Source organism: Salvelinus sp. IW2-2015, linkage group LG11, assembly GCF_002910315.2.
Source record: "Salvelinus sp. IW2-2015 linkage group LG11, ASM291031v2, whole genome shotgun sequence".
In the NCBI taxonomy this organism is placed as follows: domain Eukaryota; kingdom Metazoa; phylum Chordata; class Actinopteri; order Salmoniformes; family Salmonidae; genus Salvelinus; species Salvelinus sp. IW2-2015.
Window position 1 is genome coordinate 12,554,368 of NC_036851.1, and position 21,297 is coordinate 12,575,664.

General features: G+C 42.5%; 1 protein-coding gene across 3 annotated transcripts in view; it reads right to left on the bottom strand.

Annotated features, from left to right (window-relative positions):
• cntn4 (contactin 4) overlaps nucleotides 1-21,297 on the bottom strand; it is a 178,035-nt gene that overhangs the window by 127,275 nt on the left and 29,463 nt on the right. The gene's annotated exons all lie outside the window — the stretch shown is intronic.

Below are 21,297 nucleotides of genomic sequence, written 5' to 3' on the forward strand. Positions count from 1 at the left end.
CCTTTGTAACCACCTTACCTTTGGCCTAGAATGTGATTAGATGTGATTCAAGGGTTATACAGTACATTACCTAGCCAATCTTCAGCCATTTCCATTGTACGCTGCAGTAGTAGCAGACTCATGCTCTAGCCAGATCCATCAAGACATGACTATGGACTGTCTGTCAGGTCATTTAAAAAAACAAAAAAACAACACAACCAAAGAGTGTATTTAACACCTGCCTGTGGCTAGCCTGGCTAAAAGATATTCATGACTGGTTCCTGAAATGTGTATAACATCAAAGGTCAGTGTTCTTATTGGCTTGCAGCGGTGGTGCATATTGCCTCTACAATGGAGATCCAGGCCACTTATTTTGTCTCCGGAATAGAAAAGCTTTTTAGCAGCAGGATGTATCAATGCTACATTGTGCAGTAAATAACAAAGCCACTCAAAACATGACAATTTGCCTTATTCAATGCAATGTTTAAATAAACAATAAAAGCAAAAATACCTTACTGAGGGAATGATTTCCTGTGTTTGTGACCGTAGCTTTTGTCCTACCCTCACAAATTGCACAATTTCTATAATTACATGCCTTTGATGCCCTGTGAGCAGTCATTGAGACTTCATGCTAATTTGGGGAAAGATAAGCTCTGTTTTTCCCAGAACTTTGCAATGAAAATGAACACATCTGTTGTTTCTGTTTGGGATCTTCTCTAAGGTACCTCCCCTGAGGTAAAATGAAAAAACAACAGAAAAACATGCTGGAGACGTCACGTGACTGATAAGCTAATGTGACAAAATGCATTTCAAAACAAAAACCCTAACTACGATACAGTACTCCCTGCAGACCTAAAATCTTTTCTTCCCGTTTTCAAACTAGGCCTGTTGGAAAAACAATTCGGGAGTGGCTCTAACATGCTTTAGCAAAAGAACGCATGTGTAAACATAATGAGTGAAGACAAATTACAGTATATTGCCGCAAGTCCAAACTCATATCACTTCTGCAACAGATGTGACAGTCTCCACTGATTATGACACGTTCCCATTCCCAATTTGGGATATTGTATTGCCAGTACGTGATACAGTAAAAGAAAGCAGCACATCATCTTCACTCTCATTCTGGGCAGACATAATAATAGTGTACTGTACATCTTATTCTACAGTGAAAGTAGGTCACCATTAAAGCCTCATGGAACACATGCAGCTATCTTTACTGTACTCCCTACTGGCCTCGCATACCGTACCCCAGACCCAAAAAATAAGAAAGATTATAGCTTCATAGCACGATTCATGCGCATAATATTTGGCAGAAGAAACTTGTCAGGTGAAAGCACCAGGGTATACTTCCGCTGAGAAGGAGCTCTGAATTCCAGCATGGCTCAAATTGGTGGCTGCATTCATAACTGTGACATTCACACACACTTCCCCCATTTCTCATGCAAAATTCAGGCTATGAGACAGAGATGGTGTTTTCATACTGTTCCATCAAATTTTCATGGGGTCATAATCAGGTTCCTCAATACACTGAGAGAGTTAGGATTGAAGTAATGCCCACATCCTTGCTAGATTTAACACAGAGGTTACAAATGGAATAGATGATTGTTTAATGGAGAATACATTGGGAAGTGTACGATACAGAGACAGAGGCCATAAACCCTATTCCAGAAAGTTGACGTAAACAGATTTACATGTTGTGTCATTATTGTTGCCATCTGTAATAAGACCAAGCCAATTGTATTCACTCACTGATTGTGGGATGACCTTTATGAGCTTGTCATGGACGCCAGATTTTATTCTCAGAATGTGTCTTTTTTTCATCTTGAGAGAAAATGATCAAACAAATTTGTTCCGGATTCAATGAATAATACGACTGAATTCAAAACATTGTACTGAATGAATGAAATAATCTAAGAAAGATATGTAATTGATATCTAGTGTCTCACATGAGATTTCCTTTGAATTACTGTAGCCACAATGAGAAGAGAAACTGGATGTAGATTATTTATGACTGACTACTTGAAATGATCATTTTTGGTAAGATCTTTACATTTTTGGTAAGATCTTTACATTTTTGGTAAGATCTTTACATTTTTGCACCCAGTGAGAGCTGTTTAGTGAACTGAAAATGCTTTGTGAAGGGCTTGGCTGCTTCCAGACTGCTGTCTATTCTCACTCTGTAAATAAAGTATGAAAATGATGTGTTCACACTGTGTGTGTGTGTGTGTGTGTGTGTGTGTGTGTGTGTGTGTGTGTGTGTGTGTGTGTGTGTGTGTGTGTGTGTGTGTACGTGTGGGACTAGCACGTCAAGAGAACAGCACTCAGCTATTTCAATTTATAGTCGCATAAACTGATGGATATTGCATATCGTTGAGTGGTAAACTATTGTATTTGTGCGAAGCAGGATGCAAATAAATTCATGACTAATTTCACAACCCTTCAACAGGTACAGTATGTGAAGACTGGCTGATTTTTTTCACAAGTGCGTAGGCCTATCTGGTATTTATTTAAAAGTTAATGGGTTTATATATCTAGTTGATGCGTGTATGTTTGTGTGTGTGCACCAGAATTCTTATTTTCCATTATACAAAGAATATAATTTCAGTAAAGGGTGTCTGTGATAGAGAATACAGAAAAAACAATATTGTTTGCTTGCCTCCACTGCATTGCACTTGAGCTGGTATAATTGGACTTGTTTTGTTTCCACTCAGACAGACAGCCTCATCAGAGTCCTTACTGGTTAGACTGAAGTCCCAAGTGATGTGACAGACTCGTGTGTTTATCTCAGGTCCACAATGCTACCTTCCCTGGATGGATGATGCAACAACAGCAGAGACTGGAGAATATATATATTAAACCATAAAGCTACTGTACAGGTTGGGGGGGGGGGGGTAAAAACAGAACAGATTGTTCAACCAAACAGGCAATTGAATAGAGTTTCAAGCAGGTATTGACTATGTGCATTGCATTTCTGTTCTCATCAGTGAATATTTTGCAGTTGTACTCTACATGACTATAGGACATATTGATGAGGAAAGCACATAGACGAGGTGGTGGAGTTACTGCAACAGTGGATAAAAACGATTTAATACAGTTTTTGTTTTTACCAAGACACCAACTGTATTATGTAAAGTTTCAGTGTGTGGTAGTACTGCATAGTTACTACATCACCAGTCTACTGTACACTTGCATTGGCTTACTATATTGGTCAACTTTGAATTGGCATGGTGACTTTCTCTTTACAAAGATGACCTCTTCTGTCACAGTCATTATGAGACTTAATAAACGTTGACATGATCTTAGTAGAGCGCAGTTTAAATTAAACGTCACATCTTTAAAGCGATGATTAACAGGGAGAGCCAGAGCCGTTATTCTGGAACAGGTGCACACACCCTTTGGGAGACAGGAACTGTAAACCTACGCCATACAGCACATCCTGCCAGTGCCCCTGCCTCTGCCCCTGCCTCTGAGCTGTTCTGCCGGGAGCAGCACTGATCAATGCTCCCTCCCAGCCACTCAATTAGCATCACCGACTCATTAAAAATACTGGAGCCTGTCAGAAAAACAGAAGAAAAACACCATGGATCTGCAGTTTCACCTGCGCTGTTTTCTCTGGGTGTGAGATTGACAATTGCATTAATCATTCATTTTCGCCTGGGTTGTTTAATTGTACCAGCCTTTCAGAAAAACACCTTTGAAACTGTGAACCCACACACATGTGGTGAATCATTGTGGGGAGGAAATAAAGAGGGGCACGGGGCTAACCCGACTGATTTCCTAGATTGCATGAATAAAACATTTATTGATATACATATCAAAAGCAAGTGTTGACAAAACAAAACCAAAGTGGAGAAAGAAGGGAGCAAAGCAAAAAGGAGGAGAAGGAGAGCGAGGAGCTCCTGGCATCTGGTCTGAATCCCTAACATCACCAATTAGCAGGGGCTTGGCTGTGTGACCGTCTGGGGAGCGCCTCCTCCTTCATCCAACCACACAAAGAATAATTGCTTCTCCAGAGGAGGAGCAGGTGAGTGCACCTGGAGAGGCAGGCAGGCGGGCAGGCTCGCTGTTACTAAGACACCGTGTTAGATTTCATCGACAGGAGTTGAGCTCTCACTAATACTGTCATCAACGAGGTACCCTGGCTAATGAATCCTTTAATGGAGTAGAACCGTAGTCATGTTTGAGGTGGAACGTTGATGAGTCAGTCAGCTTGGAAGGGCATATTACCTTTCCCTCTGTAAGGAGGAGGATGTCTAGAAAACAGAAAAATAAGCGAATGTGTTTTTGTTAAATGTTTTGCTTTGTTCAGTATAGATCTTTTACAATATGAAAGGAGAGCTGCCTATATTCCCCCTGATATAGTATAGCATTACTGGTCAGGGATTGTCTCTAGTCCATCTCACATGCTAATCTAGTCCTAATAAACACATTGTAATGAAGCAGGCACAGCAGGGACAGCTGTGCTGGTTAGGAGGTCCATCCGGACTGAGATCCAGGGGCCATTGGCCACAAAGTCTACCCAAAAGCAGTGCCTCTCAGCTGGCCTGGCCTGGCCTGACACCAGGGGGTAGGTTGCTACAGAGGGGGTAGGACGCTCCACCCAGTGGAATGACAGAGGTCGATGTTAAGCCTTCCGTTGTCAAACTGCCTGGAGAGAACGCCTTTCCACTGGAACGTTAACATCCAACCAGACCATCTGACATGCATGGCAGTCCAGGCAAAAGGACAACTAGCTACATCCTTCACGGGCAGTGGATAAGAGCAGAGAGAGGCACTGTATGAATATCACACTGGCTCAAACAAAATGACAGTACCAAGTCCACCGTTTAATTGAACAGCATCATATATATGTATATAAGCCATGCCATACACATCAGTCTGAGCCGTCACAGACGCTTCCATCACAGATGTGAAATGAACAAGGCAGATACAGTAGTAGACAATTGAAAACATAATGCATGTCATGTGCAAACAGCATTAGCAACCCAATGAATGTTTTTATTGAGCTGCAGATGGCATCATGCATATTTATGCAAACTCACTGAGCCCAGGTGATGGCTTTGACTTATCCTACATGTCTGTCTAACATTTAATCAATCAGAGATGCTCCTGGAAATGTAAATCCCAGGACCACACACCTTAGCAAACTCTATATGCTAAACAGAAAGACCAACCATACAATAACCAAAGACAACAGATATTATTCCACAGGACTAAATTACTCCCGTTTGTTTTTGAAAACTCAGTTTCCCCTAGATGTGCTTTTCCTGATCTAGAAAACCTTGGCCCAAAGAGCTGGATATTTAGTGCAGATTGTGTCCTCAAAGCTGTGCCTTGGGGTCAGTCTAATACAATGCAAATGACATCCACTGATTGCTTTCTCAGAGTTTATGACACAGAGGTTTATACAGAAATGGAAAGTTGAGCACAGTTTCAGGCTTTGTAGTCTACATACTTCAAGGGTGTAATATCTAGGGTTGCAAAGCTACCTGTAATTTATTAAAGTTACCGGAATCTTCTATGGTAACTTTGGCTATTTATACTTGAATAACTTATTTCTTTTATGTATTCATATATAGCATATATTTTATGTGTGTGTCCATATTGTCCACAGTGGATAAACCATATGGTTTAAGAGAAAATAGCCTAATTAATGAAAAAAACATCTGATCAACAATGGCATATTTTCAATTATCTCTGCAACTCTTCAAACTATTTACTTTTTTCATAACTGCCACCAATTGACTGTCTCAGCCTCCAGTATTTATGCTGGAGTAGTTTATGTGTCGGGGGGCTAGGGTCAGTTTGTTATATCTGGAGTACTTCTCCTGTCTTATCCGGTGTCCTGTGTGAATTTAAGTATGCTCTCTCTAATTCTCTCTTTCTCTCTCTCGGAGGACCTAAGCCCTAGGACCATGCCTCAGGACTACCTGGCATGATGACTCCTTGCTGTCCCCAGTCCACCTGGCCTTGCTGCTGTTCCAGTTTCAACTGTTCTGCCTGCGGCTATGGAACCCTGACCTGTCCCACCCGGGCACATCGCTTACCTGTCCCAGGACCTGCTCGTTTTTCAACTCTCTCGAGACCGCAGGAGCGGTAGAGATACTCTTAATGATCGGCTATGAAAAGCAACTGACATTTACTCCTGAGGTGCTGACTTGCTACACCCTCGATAACTACTGTGATTATTATTATTTGACCATGCTGGTCATTTATGAACATTTGAACATTTTGGCCATGTTCTGTTATAATCTCCACCCGGCACAGCCAGAAGAGACTGGCCACCCTTCATAGCCTGGTTCCTCTCTAGGTTTCTTCCTAGGTTTTGGCCTTTCTAGGGAGTTTTTCCTAGCCACCGTGCTTCTACACCTGCATTACTTGCTGTTTGGGGTTTTAGGCTGGGTTTCTGTACAGCACTTTGAGATATCAGCTGATGTAAGAAGGGCTATATAAATACATTTGATTTGATTTGATAGTCAAATAAATAAAACTGTGTAAAGAAAATGATAAAGGATAGTTCATGCTGAAACCCTCATATGAAACAGCAATAGTATTCACTAAGTTGATGGTTTATATTTAGGAGAATGTTTTACAGCTTTGTCATTCAAATGTACTTTTTAAAATCATCTTATTTAATTATTTCATACATTTTACATGTGATAAGGCCACACAGTGGGCCCGAGATAATTACAGACACCTGTGATAATCTGAAGGACCCAAAAGGGCCACTAGATGTTTTGTGATAAATTACATAAAATCCTTGAAAGTTATACAAATTCTGGTAGATTACTGGAACGTTTCCAGTAACATACCCTCCCTTTGGAACCCTAGTAATGCCATAACATAGGAATAACAACATAATAATTGTGATGATAGTGTAAAATAATTGCATAATATTGCATAAAAAGTATATTATGCCTATAATTGCTACCACAATGGTCCCCAAGCTTATGTGGATTAAGCTGTAAACACAACTGCAATCCTCTTTCTTTAATGACTGCTGTTCATTAATGTGTTTTCCATTTCTCCAACATGGAACTTCCCAATTCCACTGTGCAGGTAGAGCTACAACTACCTCCAGAACTTTTTTAATATACACCCATAGGCACTTGGTCCCAGGTGTTTCTGGAAGTACATCTTTTTTTTGACAATGCGAGTCAAGACATTCATTCAAAATAACTTCTGTTTTGTTTTTTTAGTTGAGAGAGAAATCTTTACATGTTCCAAGGCGGACTGAGGTACGACATTTTAGAAACCTCCCTATACCTCCATGTACCACCTGCCATGCAATATTTAGGGATGCCTTTGACCGCCCAAGACCGTCTGGTGGCAATGCTGAAAAGCAATAGCTGTTTGAACCCCCCCTCCTCCCCAAACTAATCTGATGCCCAATAGCAGGTGACAGAAAAGAATTTGCAGAGTTTTTCTCTGCATGAAAAAAAGGCCCAGAAGGAGTCCAGCATAGAGGAGCATCTACTTTGTGAATTCTTCCATTATCCATTCAACACAGATTCATATTCCAAGCCTCACATATTACAGCCACTCCCAGCCTATCACTCAGATAACACTCCTCCAAACTAGGGCTGGGGGGTTCAATATTAAAACGATCCGATATGTATTGCGATTCTCACGATTCTATGTATTGCGATTCGATGTTCCAAACATATTTCTCACCATACATCTGCTGCAGAGGGACCAGAAAGAACCATGAGAAAACATGTTTTCATCAGTCATGTAAACAAAACTGCTGAAAACAAAATTGGCTCCCTGTTTTAATTGAAGATGGAGAACAAGCTATGAAGGAAAAATACTGGAGTTTTGGTGCAGGTACAGCCGACTAGTGCAAAAAATATTCCGATACTCTCCCAATTTTTTTTTACTATATACAGTTGAATTCGGAAGTTTTCATACACCTTAGCCAAATACATTTAAACTCAGTTTTTCACAATTCCTGACATTTAATCCCAGTAAAAATTCCCTGTCTTAGGTCAGTTAGAATCACCACTTTATTTTAAGAATGTGAAATGTCAGAATAATAATAGAGATTTATTTCAGCTTTTATTTCTTTCATCACATTCCCAGTGGGTGAGACGTTTACATACACTCAATTAGTATTTGGTAGCAAATAGCCTTTAAATTGTTTAACTTGGGTCAAACGTTTTGGGTAAGCCTTCCACAAGCTTCCCACAATTAGTTTGGTGAATTTTGGCCCAATGCTCCTGACAGAGCTGGTGTAACTGAGTCAGGTTTGTAGGCCTCCTTGCTCGCACACGCTTTTTCAGTTCTGCCCACACATTTTCTATGGGATTGAGGTCAGGGCTATGTGATGGCCACTCCAATACCTTGACTTTGTTGTCCTTAAGCCATTTTGCCACAACTGTGGAAGTGTGCTTGGGGTCATTGTCCATTTGGAAAATCCATTTGCGATCAAGCTTTAACTTCCTGACTGATGTCTTGAGAAGTTGCTTCAATATATCCATATAATTGTCCTGCCTCATGATGCCATCTATTTTGTGAAGTGCACCAGTCCCTCCTGCAGCAAAGCACCCCCACTACATGATGCTGCCATCCCCAATGCTTCACGGTTGGGATGGTGTTCTTCGGCTTGCAAGCCTCCCCCTTTTTCCTCCAAACATAACGATGGTCATTATGGCCAAACAGTTCTATTTTTGTTTCATCAGACCAGAGGACATTTCTCCAAAAAGTACAATCTTTGTCCCCATGTGTGGTTGCAAACCGTAGTCTGGCTTTTTTATGGCGGTTTTGGAGCAGTGGCTTCTTACTTGGTGAGTGGCCTTTCAGGTTATGCTGATATAGGACTCGTTTTTACTGTGGATTTTGATAATTTTGTACCTGTTTCCTCCAGCATCTTCACAAGGTATTTTGCTGTTGTTCTGGGATTGATTTGCACTTTTTGCACCAAAGTATGTTCATCTCTAGGAGACAGAATGCGTCCCCTTCCTGAGCGGTATGACGGCTGCGTGGTCCCGTGGTGTTTATACTTGCGTACTATTGTATGTATAGATGAACGTAGTACCTTCAGGTGTTTGAAAATTGCTCCTAAGGATGAACCAGACATGTGGATGTCCACAATTTTTTTTTCATGAGCTGATTTCTTTTGATTTTCCCATGATGTCAAGCAAAGAGGCACAGAGTTTGAAGGTAGGCCTAGAAATACATCCACAGGTACACCTCCAGTTGACTCAAATGATGTCAATTAGCCTATCAGAAGCTTCTAAAGCCATGACATCGTTTTCTGGAATTTTCCAAGCTGTTTAAAGGCACAGTCAACTTAATGTATGTAAACTTCTGACCCACTGGAATTGTGATACAGTGAATGATAAGTGAAATAATCCATCTGTAAACAATTGTTGGAAAAATTACTTGTGTCATGCACAAAGTAGATGTCCTGACCGAATTGCCAAAACTATAGTTTGTTAACAATACATTTGTGGAGGGGTTGAAAAACGAGTTTTAATGACTCCAACCTAAGTGTATGTAAACTTCCGACTTCAACTGTATATATTGTCAAAAATAATATCCCGATATGTAACAGTACAATTTTTCCCCCATCATTACTCCAGGCCAGCTGAATCAAGTGTCTTCTAGCAGCTGCTGGACTCTTGGGCTTCTGCATAGGTGTTCATTTAGAGATCCTGTACTCTCTTCCTCCTCCTCCTCCTCCTTTCTCCTCCGTGGAGACAATGCAAGACACGTGATCCAGATACACTGGTGGAACAATTGGAGCAGATACACGAGCTATACAAAAACTTCAGAGGGAATGCATTTCTCCATGCTCTGGGAGCCAGAGTGGATGTCTAGGCGAGCCTCTTCGTAGAAAGGCAATGTAAAAAGACTTCATAAATGGGTTCAAGGTCAAGGAATTGAGAAAATCTGCCCATATCTTTCATGCTTCAGCTGAGCTATTAGAAAGAATGGTTCTCTCCTGCGCTGGAGTAGTTCAGTGGGACAGGGGAGTATTCATCTCCCGTAGATAGGGCACAGATATGACATGCATTTACAGACAGAATCCCTTTCAGACAAAAAAGTGAACACATTTGAAAGTCATTGCATTTGAAAACAAATTCCCCATAATTAGAGCCTCTCAGATGACAATGTCTTATTATTCTGAAATCAGTTTATCACCATTATCAGTGGAATGAAGAAAAATGTTCAAATTAATAAGTTTGATGTAACGTTGACTTGAGAAGACATGAATAGGATATGGATCAAATTGGATACCTGGTATAGGCAGGCAGCAGCCCTGTACTGAACGTAGCTACCACAATGCCTAGTCGGAGATGAATAGAATAAGTATTTAGGAGAGCACTGCCACAAACGGCATCAGAAAATGTCAGGAGCCAAGCCATTGTCACACTCTGACGATCAACAGCCAGAGATGTTAGAACAAAACCATTGAAACAGCAAGCTATCACTCATCATAGTGCTGAGGTGACAAACGATTTCCATGTGTTTCCATGAGTGACAGCGATTTCCATGTTACCAATGTGATGTATTTGCATGGTCCATGGATATTCATATTGGCCTACTTTGATCCATCCAGTGGTCCTTCCATCTCGAGCATAGCCCTTCTCGCCTGCTTGTGGTGTAACTACAAACCACACCTGTCCCTTTAAGAACTCAACCAATCCCTCCCAGTGTGAGAGCAGAGCACTGCCGATCACCACACCACACTGAAGGCCAGTTTCAGGGCCGGTTGAGAAAGGCATCCCACCTCAAACTACTTTCAGCTCTAATAGACATAAGAATTGTTTTAATAATGCTGCAACATGCTTTTAACTAGTCGCTCGTTGTGAAGCGCAATGCTTTTTACTTTGAGATTATACGACAGCTTTCAGCTGCTAGGGAAAAAAACTATACTTAGTTTCATGAGATTCTGACTAATATGCGAGGCGCTAAGTGTTAATTACTTTAACTAGGTGTTCAGTTGCCTGTAGACACTTTGCAGACAATGCAATTTTGATAAAATAGACTGATCTGTGATAGTTCTGTTGGCACTAATATCACGCCATATAAAGTTATTCTGTAAACATTATGGAAATAAATGTGAATTGCTTTTGATATATAGGTGATTGTGACATACAGTACCAGTCAAGTTTGGACACACCTTTACTTTATTTTGACTATTTTTTACATTGTAGAATAATAGTGAAGACATCAAAACTATGAAATAACACATATGGAGTCATGTAGTAACCGAAAAAGTGCAACAAATCAAAATATATTTTATATGAGATTCTTCAAAGTAGCCCCCCTTTGCATTGATGACAGCTTTGTACACTCTTGGCATTCTCTCAACCAGCTTCATGAGGTAGTCACCTTGAATGCACTTCAGTTAACAGGTGTGCCTTGTTAAAAGTTAATAATGCGTTTGAGCCAATCAGTTGTGCTGTGACAAGGTAGGGGTGGTATACAGAAGAGCATAAGACCAAGTCCATATTATGGCAAGAACAGCTCAAATAAGCAAAGAGAAATGAAAGTCCATCATTACTTTAAGTCATGAAGGTCAGTCAATGCGGAACATTTCAAGAACTATGAAAGTTTCTTCAAGTGCAGTCGCAAACACCATCAAGCACTATGATGAAACTCGCTCTCATGAGGACCGCCACATGAAAGGAAGATCCAGAGTTTCCTCTGCTGCAGAGGATAAGTTCATTAGAGTTACCAGCCTCAGAAATTGCAGCCCAAATAAATGCTTCACAGAGTTCAAGTAACAGACACATCTCAACATCAACTGTTCAGAGGAAACTGCGTGAATCAGGCCTTCATGGTCGAATTGCTGCAAAGAAACCACTACTAAAGGACACAAATAATAAGAAGAGACTTGCTTGGGCCAAGAAACATGAGCAATGGACATTAGACCGGTGGAAATCTGTCCTTTGGTCTGATGAGTCAAATTTTAGATTTTTGATTCTAGCCGCTGTCTTTGTGAGACACAAAGTAGGTGAACGGATTATCTCCACATGTGTGGTTCCCACCGTGAAGCATGGAGGAGGAGGTGTGATGGTGTGCTGGTGCTTTGCTGGTGACACTGTCATTGATTTATTTAGAATTCAAGGCACACTTAACCAGCATGGCTACTACAGCATTCTGCCATCCAATCTGGTTTGCGCTTAGTGGGACTATCATCTGTTTTTCAACAGGATAATGACCCAACACACCTCCAACCTGTGTAAGGGTTATTTAACCAAGAAGGAGAGTGATGGAGTGCTGCATCAGATGACAGCCTCCACAATCACCCGACCTCAACCCAATTGAGATGGTTTGGGATGAGTTAGACCACGGAGTGAAGGAAAAGCAGCCAACAAGTGCTCAGGTACATGGGAAAGCATTCCAGGTGAAGCTGGTTGAGAGAATGCCAAGAGTGTGCAAAGCTGTCATCAAGGCAAAGGGTGGTTACTTTGAAAAATCTCAAATCTCAAATATATTTTGATTTGTTTAACACTTTTTTGCTAACTACATGATTCCATATGTGTTATTTCATAGTTCTTATGTCTTCACTATTATTCTACAATGTATACAATAGTAAAACTAAAGAAAAACCCTTGAATGAGTAGGTGTGTCCAAACTTTTGACTGGTACTGTATAATCAATTAAGATTTCTATTAGCGATATATATTGAGAACAATTTCCGTGCAATGTATAGTGATAAGGGCTATGAAGTGCCTGCTGTGTGGGCCTTAATGCAAGGGGAAGATAAAGGCAGTAACATTACACCATTATGCCAACCCTAAGAAACCGTGTATATTCATAAAAGTGTACAACGTTGGATAAGGAGAGCAAACAGAGCAAGCTATTTATGGCTATATTAGCATACTTATTCACAACAGCAGCAGTAGGTCGGTGACACAGTACTCTTACATGAACATGAAATGAAACAGAGGACAAAAATTGTCCTTTGTCTACATTTTTTATTTCACCTTTATTTAACCAGGTAGGCTAGTTGAGAACAAGTTCTCATTTGCAACTGCGACCTGGCCAAGATAAAGCATAGCAGTGTGAACAGACAACACAAGTTTACACATGGAGTAAACAATAAACAAGTCATAACATGGTAGAAAAAAAGAGAATCTATATACAATGTGTGCAAAAGGCATGAGGTAGGCAATAAATCGAATAATTACAATTTAGCAGATTAACACTGGAGTGATAAATCATCAGATGATCATGTGCAAGAAGAGATACTGGTGTGCAAAAGAGCCAGAAAAGTAAATAAATAAAAGCAGTATGGGGGAGGTAGGTAAAATTGGGTGGGTAGTTTACAGATGGACTATGTACAGCTGCAGCGATCGGTTAGAGCTGCTCGGATAGCAGATTTTTTAAAGTTGTTGAGGGAGATAAAAGTCTCCAACTTCAGAGATTTTTGCAATTCGTTCCAGTCGCAGGCAGCAGAGAACTGGAAGGAAAGGCGTCCAAATGAGGTTTTTGGCTTTAGGGATGATCAGTGAGATACACCTGCGGATGCGCGTGTTGCGGGTGGGTGTAGCCATCGTGACCAGTGAACTGAGATAAGGCGGCACTTTACCTAGCATAGCCTTGTAGATGACCTGGAGCCAGTGGGTCTGACGACGAACATGTAGCGAGGGCCAGCCGACTAGGGCATACAGGTCGCAGTGGTGGGTCGTATAAGGTGCTTTAGTAACAAAACAAATGGCACTGTGATAAACTGCATCCAGTTTTGCTGAGTAGAGTATTGGAAGCTATTTTGTAGATGACATCGCCGAAGTCGAGGATCGGTAGGATAGTCAGTTTTACTAGGGTAAGTTTGGGCGGCGTGAGTGAAGGAGGCTTTGTTGGCGGAATAGAAAGCCGATTCTTGCTTTGATTTTGGATTGGAGATGTTTGATATGAGTCTGGAAGGAGAGTTTGCAGTCTAGCCAGACACCTAGGTACTTATAGATGTCCACATATTCTAGGTCGGAACGTCCAGGGTGGTGATGCTAGTCGGGCGTGCGGGAGCAGGCAGCGAACGGTTGAAAAGCATGCATTTGGTTTTACTAGCGTTTAAGAGCAGTTGGAGGCCACGGAAGGAGTGTTGTATGGCATTGAAGCTCGTTTGGAGGTTAGATAGCACAGTGTCCAAGGAAGGGCGGAAGTATATAGAATGGTGTCGCTCTGCGTAGAGGTGGATCTGGAATCGCCCGCAGCAAGAGCAACATCATTGAATGTTACAGAGAAAGAGTCGGCCCGAGAATTGAACCCTGTGGTACCCCCATAGAGACTGCCAGAGGACCGGACAACATGCCCTCCGATTTACACACTGAACTCTGTCTGCAAAGTAGTTGGTGAACCAGGCAAGGCAGTCATTAGAAAAACCGAGGCTACTGAGTCTGCCGATAAGAATATGGTGATTGACAGAGTCGAAAGCCTTGGCCAGGTCGATGAAGACGGCTGCACAGTAATGTCTTTTATCGATGGCGGTTATGATATCGTTTAGTACCTTGAGCGTGGCTGAGGTGCACCCGTGACCGGCTCGGAAACCGGATTGCACAGCGGAGAAGTACGGTGGGATTCGAGATGGTCAGTGATCTGTTTGTTGACTTGGCTTTCGAAGACCTTAGATAGGCAGGGCAGGAGATGGATATAGGTCTGTAACAGTTTGGGTCCAGGGTGTCTCCCCTTTGAAGAGGGGGATGACCGCGGCAGCTTTCCAATCCTTGGGATCTCAGATGATACGAGGGAGAGGTTGAACAGGCTGGTGATAGGGGGTGCGACAATGGCGGCGGACAGTTTCAGAAATAGGGGGTCCAGATTGTCAAGCCCAGCTGATTTGTATGGGTCCAGGTTTTCCAGCTCTTTCAGAACATCTGCTATCTGGATTTGGGTAAAGGAGAAGCTGGGGAGGCTTGGGCGAGTAGCAGCGGGGGGGGCGGGGCTGTTGGCCAAGGTTGGAGTCGCCAGGAGGAAGGCATGGCAGCCATTGAGAAATGCTTGTTGAAGTCTTCGATTATCACGGATTTATCGGTGGTGACCGTGTTACCTGCCTCAGTGCAGTGGGCAGCTGGGAGGAGGTGCTCTTGTTCTCCATGGACTTTACAGTATCCCAGAACTTTTTTGGTGTTAGAGCTACAGGATGCAAATTTCTGCTTGAAAAAGCTGGCCTTTGCTTTCCTGACTGACTGCGTGTATTGGTTCCTGACTTCCCTGAACAGTTGCATATCCGCGGGGCTCTTCGATGCTATTGCAGTTCGCCACAGGATGTTTTTGTGCTGGTCGAGGGCAGTCAGGTCTGGAGTGAACCAAGGGCTATATCTGTTCTTGGTTCTGCATTTTTTGAACGGAGCATGCTTGTCTAATATGGTGAGGAAGTAACATTTAAAGAATGACCAGGCATCCTCAACTGACGGGATGAGGTCAATATCCTTCCAGGGTACCCGGGCCAGGTCGATTAGAAAGGCCTGCTCGCAGAAGTGTTTTAGGGAGCGTTTGACAGTGATGAGGGGTGGTCGTTTGACCGCGGACCCGTGGCGGATACAGGCAATGAGGCAGTGATCGCTGAGATCTTGATTGAAGACAGCAGAGGTGTATTTGGAGGGCAGGTTGGTCAGGATAATGTCTATTAGGGTGCCCATGTTTACGGATTTAGGGTTGTACCTGGTGGGTTCCTTGATGATTTTGTGTGAGATTGAGGGCATCAAGCTTGGATTGTAGGACTGCCGGGGTGTTAAGCATATCCCAGTTTAGGTCACCTAACAGAACAAACTCTGAAGCTAGATGGGGAGCGATCAATTCACAGATGGTGTCCAGGGCACAGCTGGGAGCTGAGGGGGGTCGGTAGCAGGCGGCAAAAGTGAGAGACTTATTTCTGGAGAGATTAATTTTTAAAATTAGAAGTTCGAACTGTTTGGGCATGACCTGGAAAGTATGACAGAACTTTGCAGGCTATCTCTGCAGTAGATTGCAACTCTCCCCCTTTGGCAGTTCTATCTTGACAGAAAGTGTTATAGTTGGGTATGGAAATCTCAGAATTTTTGGTGGCCTTCCTAAGCCAGGATTCGGACAAGGCAAGGACATCAGGGTTGGCAGAAGTGTGCTAAAGCGGTGAGTAAGGCAAACTTAGGGAGGAGGCTTCTGATGTTGACATGCATGAGGCCAAGGCTTTTTCGATCACAGAAGTCAACAAATGAGGGTGACTGGGACATGCAGGGCCTGGGTTTACCTCCACATCACCCGAGGAACAGAGGAGTAGTAGGATGAGGGTGCGGCTAAAGGCTATCAAAACTGGTCGCCTAGAGCGTTGGGGACAAAGAATAAAAGGAGCAGATTTATGGGCGTGGTAGAATAGATTCTGGGCATAATGTGCAGACAGGGGTATGGTGGGGCGTGGGTACAGCGGAGGCAAGCCCAGGCACTGGTGATGATAAGAGAGGTTGTATCTCTGGACATGCTGGTCTCAATGGGTGAGGTCACCGCATGTGTGGGGGGTGGGACCAAGGAGGTATCAGAGGTACGAGAGTGGAACTACAGGGTCCATTGCAAACCAAAACAATGATAATGATAACTAGCCTGAACAACAGTATGCAAGGCATATTGATATTTGAGAGAGACATACAATAAGGCATAAAGTGATTGCAGTCTTGATTGGGAGAGCTAGCTAAAACAACAGGTAAGATAACAGCAGCAATAACAGGGTGCTAGTCTAACACAGCAACAACAGGTAAAAATGGCGACGACTAGGCAGAGAGGGTCGGATTAACTACACACAGATCCTGAGTTAAAGCACAGAGCCGACAGATAAAACACAAATAAACAGRATGGAGTACCGTGAATTAATGGACAGTCAAGCATGCATCAGCTATGTAGCCAAGTGATCATAGTGTCCAGGGGGCAGCCGTAGATGGAGCAGGGAGGCCTCCACTAAGCTAGCACGCGGCGTTTAAAGTTAGTAGCCCGGGGGATGGTCTGCTCAGACGGAGGGGGTCTGCTCAGACGTGGTCGTGTCGACAGAGAATCCAAGCCAGATGGCGATGGCGAAAGAGAGGTTGTGAATTGTAGAATTGTGTTTGCTAACTGGTGCTAGCTTCGTGGCAGTGGCGCTAGCTGCGCTAGCTACAAGCTAGCTGTGAGGATCAGAAGTAGTGGCTCAGGGATTACGGCAGGAATCCGGCGTTGTTGTCGAGACAGTCCGATGCTGGTAAATTGGTGAGTAATATCCAGGCTAATAACAGGGCTGGTGTATGTGCAGAAGGTGAAAGCTACTAGCAGCGGCAAAAAAATGGCTAAATTAGCTTGTAGCTGGTATTGTAGCCCAAGAATTCGCTGGTAGACCTCTTCAGCTAGCCGGCAGATGGGCCTAGCTCGAGGCTAGCTCAAGGCTAACTGGTGCTTGCTTCGGGACAGAGGTGTTAGCCAGTAGTAGCCACTCGGTTGCAGCTAGCTAGCTGTGATGATACGGTATAATTGTCCAGAGCTTGCGTCAGGAATCCGGTGATGTGGTAGAGAAAAAGCAGTCCTATATGCTCTGGGTTGATATCGCGCTTGCAGACTGGCAGGTATTGGCCCGGTATTGAAGCTGGCTGTGTCCGAGTTGAGGGTGAAGACCGCAGCAGTGGCTAACTGACTACTAGCTAGTAGCTAGTTATCTGGCTAGCTTCTGATTGGGGTTACGGTTCTAAAGTATAAAAAATAGCAGGTCCGTACCACATTGGGTGAGGCGGAATGTMGGAATGTATATTCAGTTCCTAGATGGAAAGTGAAATTAAAATATATACGAAATGTATACGAAAAATACGAAGACTATTTACACGGGACAGGACAAGACAAAGAGACACGTCCGACTGCTACGCCATCTTGGATTAAATTACAATCCACCTACTGGGTTTGCTTTACCAGCCTTGAATAACTTGGCCATCAACTGACTGCTGTGGAATCCTGCTGTTTCATTTTTCGCCTGAAAACATTGAGTATTACCCATGAAAGAAAAATGTGTTGAAATCGATCAATACTACAAGATGATACAAAACCTGCATTGTAAAATCATATTCATGTGTTTGCAGTATGCTATGGCTTGTATTGGACATTTCCTGTGGAGGTTTAGATATAACACATATTGTACTCTGCATGGCCTCTCCTGAAACACATTTGTCCTACGCTGCTGTACAGTAGAATACAGTAAACACCAGGATGTACAGAACAGCTGGTGTGACAACTGACTTTCCTCTTTGTCCTTCTATTTCATGTCTATGGATCTCTCATGTTCTGTCCTTCAAGATCTTAAAAATAACTCAGCCCTATTGAAATCCCAGAGAAAAGGTGAACTGAAGAGGAATCCTTGAAGGATGTCATACAACCTTGATTCATTAACATGCCTTTTAGGATGCTCACATATATTTTAGTGGCTTCTTCAGACAGACTCTATATCTACAGGCACAGCTCAGAAAGCATAAGAGAGAAAGCAAAGCTGATGCGACATCCTCATTCGGAGAAGTGCTCTGGAACGTAAAGACATCCTGAAAGTACATTCACTGTTTTGTTCCATGTTCTTTTCTGCGTTCTAACAACAGGTGGACTTTCACAGAGACAGAACAACTACAGTAATGTCTCTGGAGCTGTGAAGGTCATCTCACTAAGAAAACGATGCAAAACGATTCACCATTTAGCCATAGAGAACTCCTTTGTGTGCACAATGTCTCTTTCATGTCCTTTTTCACTTACACAGCAATGTAGCCTCTATAAAGACATTTGAGCCCACATGGAGTAAGACACTTTTATTCTCCACGAGCACAGCAAGCAGCTTAGGCGTGGAAATCAAATGGTTCTGGGACAGGCGGCAAAACGTTAAGCCATCAGGGCCGAGTTCATACTGTAAGTACCATTAGTGCTGCTTAGCGTAACTGGGCTAATATGCTAATAACATTTTATATAATAAAATGTATGTAGCTTAAGTAAAGGCTAAATTAAGTAAAGGCATGGGCTGTCATCATGGTGGAGTAAGCAGGAATAAAAGGCAGGGTATCAGGATTCTGAGCGTGTCCTGGGGAAGAGTGTGGCGCTGCGCTGGGGTAATCAGATGCTAACAGTGAGGGTGAGAGTGACGCGCAGGCAGCACAGTACAGGCAGGGGAAACAGGAGGCAGCCCTGTTGAGGCACACTAGCAGAACAAAGGAACACGCCTAGCAGGGGACAGAGATCATTACGGCCCCCTCAACACATTCGGTACAGTCTGACTGTGAATCCTTGCCTTTTCAGGGGTAACCTTCCCTTTCACTGGCGTTCGCCAGGTTGCTTGACCTTTTCGGTCAGTTTCACAAGCTGCATTCAGACAGCTAGTGCACGTCATGAAAGACGAGTGTCTTACAGTACATGGCAAACTGGGATCCCACCTTTCAAAGATAATAAATAACTAGCACCTGCTCCCAGATGTAACATGGATAAAAGGTTGTGTGTATCACTGAAGACATAATGATACTTATTAGCCTACATTTTTATTATTTTCCCACATCTGTCTTGTAATTTTCAACAACAGGTAAATTACTATTTTTGTTGGCATACTTAGGATAGTTTATGTATTGGTCCTTAAAGAGAAACAGATCAAGTGCAAAATAATTTTTGGCCATAGAGGTAGCGGCTCTTCTAGCTCTACTATATGAGTACCGTGCAAACAAACTGTGCTTATCAGATAATGGTCAATCAGCCAGTGCCAACTGCATGCTGAGTGAATGCCAAAGTCTGATTTGAATGACACATAAGAACAAAAAACAAGTATGAAGTCTACAGACTCCTTTACAATCAAATTCCAACTCCCAATCATGAGAATAAGAGAGGCGTGCAGCCTCAAAACGGTCTAGTGTTAGATTGGGAGGGTGAACTAGAGCCAGAGTCTAGTGCTTCATCAGTAGAGCCTTTTTAAAATCTTGACTAGGATAATGCCTCTTGATTAAAGGCTGAGAAATTCAAATGATGTTCTCCGTTGACCCCCACCAATTTGTAAGCAAGAGAAATTAAAAACCTCCATCAAAATGGGATCAATGCAGGAGAGCCCTGTGGGGGACAACTGACACCCATTGTATAATGAAGCTATAATTCACCTTTACTGTACATGAATGACGGATACTCCAAAACATACAATAAGGATTTCTGTGTGATTCATATCCCCCTGTTCCCCTGCTATACTGTATAGAAATAAGAGCGTATGCCTTACTGTTTCTTTCACTGCCGGCACTAAAGGCAGAGAAGGAGAACAGGAGCGCTCTCCATGAGTCTCTATTTCCCCCTGAAAGATTTTCAATGGCACTGTGTACATTGATGACTGGGTTCAAGGGGGATATTATAATACCTCTTCTGATTACTGTATTAGGTTTGATGTAGGGATTAACTAAATTACCAAAAACACTTCCATTACGGATCAGCATGGATGAAAGCAGGGGTTCTTTCACGTTCATCGTATCTGTAATCTTCACAAGAACAAACATTTACTAACCAATGTCTTTCACACAGAGTGTGCTATAACCGCAAGGGCGTATTCTACACACTACTTCACTTAGGTCAGTAGTAGAGATGTAGATTCGCATCGGGTCCCGATTCAAATGTTTAAGATATAAGTGCATAAGGTCCGTGGCCTGCAAACTGATCCAAATGCTCATATTCAATTCTTTCTACTTTACAGAAATATGAAATAGCTCTCACAACTGATGTGTCCACTCCTTCAGCATTGAACTGCATGTAACTGTGTTGACAGTCATTGACCTACAAGTCGTTTTGCATGCAGAACAACCCCAGGCAATATCAGAAGCCTAGTCAAACCGCGCATTGGGCCCAGCTTCATGCACTGACCAACGCGAGGTAAGTGGCCTGTTCCTGATCTTGCACATTTGCGCAGCACCTTAAGCATTTAAATGCTAAAATGTCTTGTGTGCTAAAATTATAAGAGCAGCAATAAAATAACAATAACGAGGCTATATACAGGGAGTACCGGTACCGAGTCAATTTGCGGGGGTCAAGGTTAGTCGAGGTAATTGAGGTAATATGTACAGTATCAGTCAAAAGTTTGGACACACCTACTCATATTTCTTTTTTTCTTTTTTACTATTTTCTACATTGTAGAATAATAGTGAAGACATCAACATTATGAAATAACACATATGGAATCGTGTAGTAACCAAAAAAAGTATTAAACAAATCCAAATCTGTGTTTTATATTTGAGATTCTTCAAATAGCCACCCATTGCCTTGATGACAGCTTTGCACACTCTTGGAATTCTCTCAACCAGCTTCATGAGATAGTCATCTGGAATGCATTTCAATTAACATGTGTGTCTTTGTTAAAACTTAATTTGTGGAATTTCTTTCCTTCTTAAT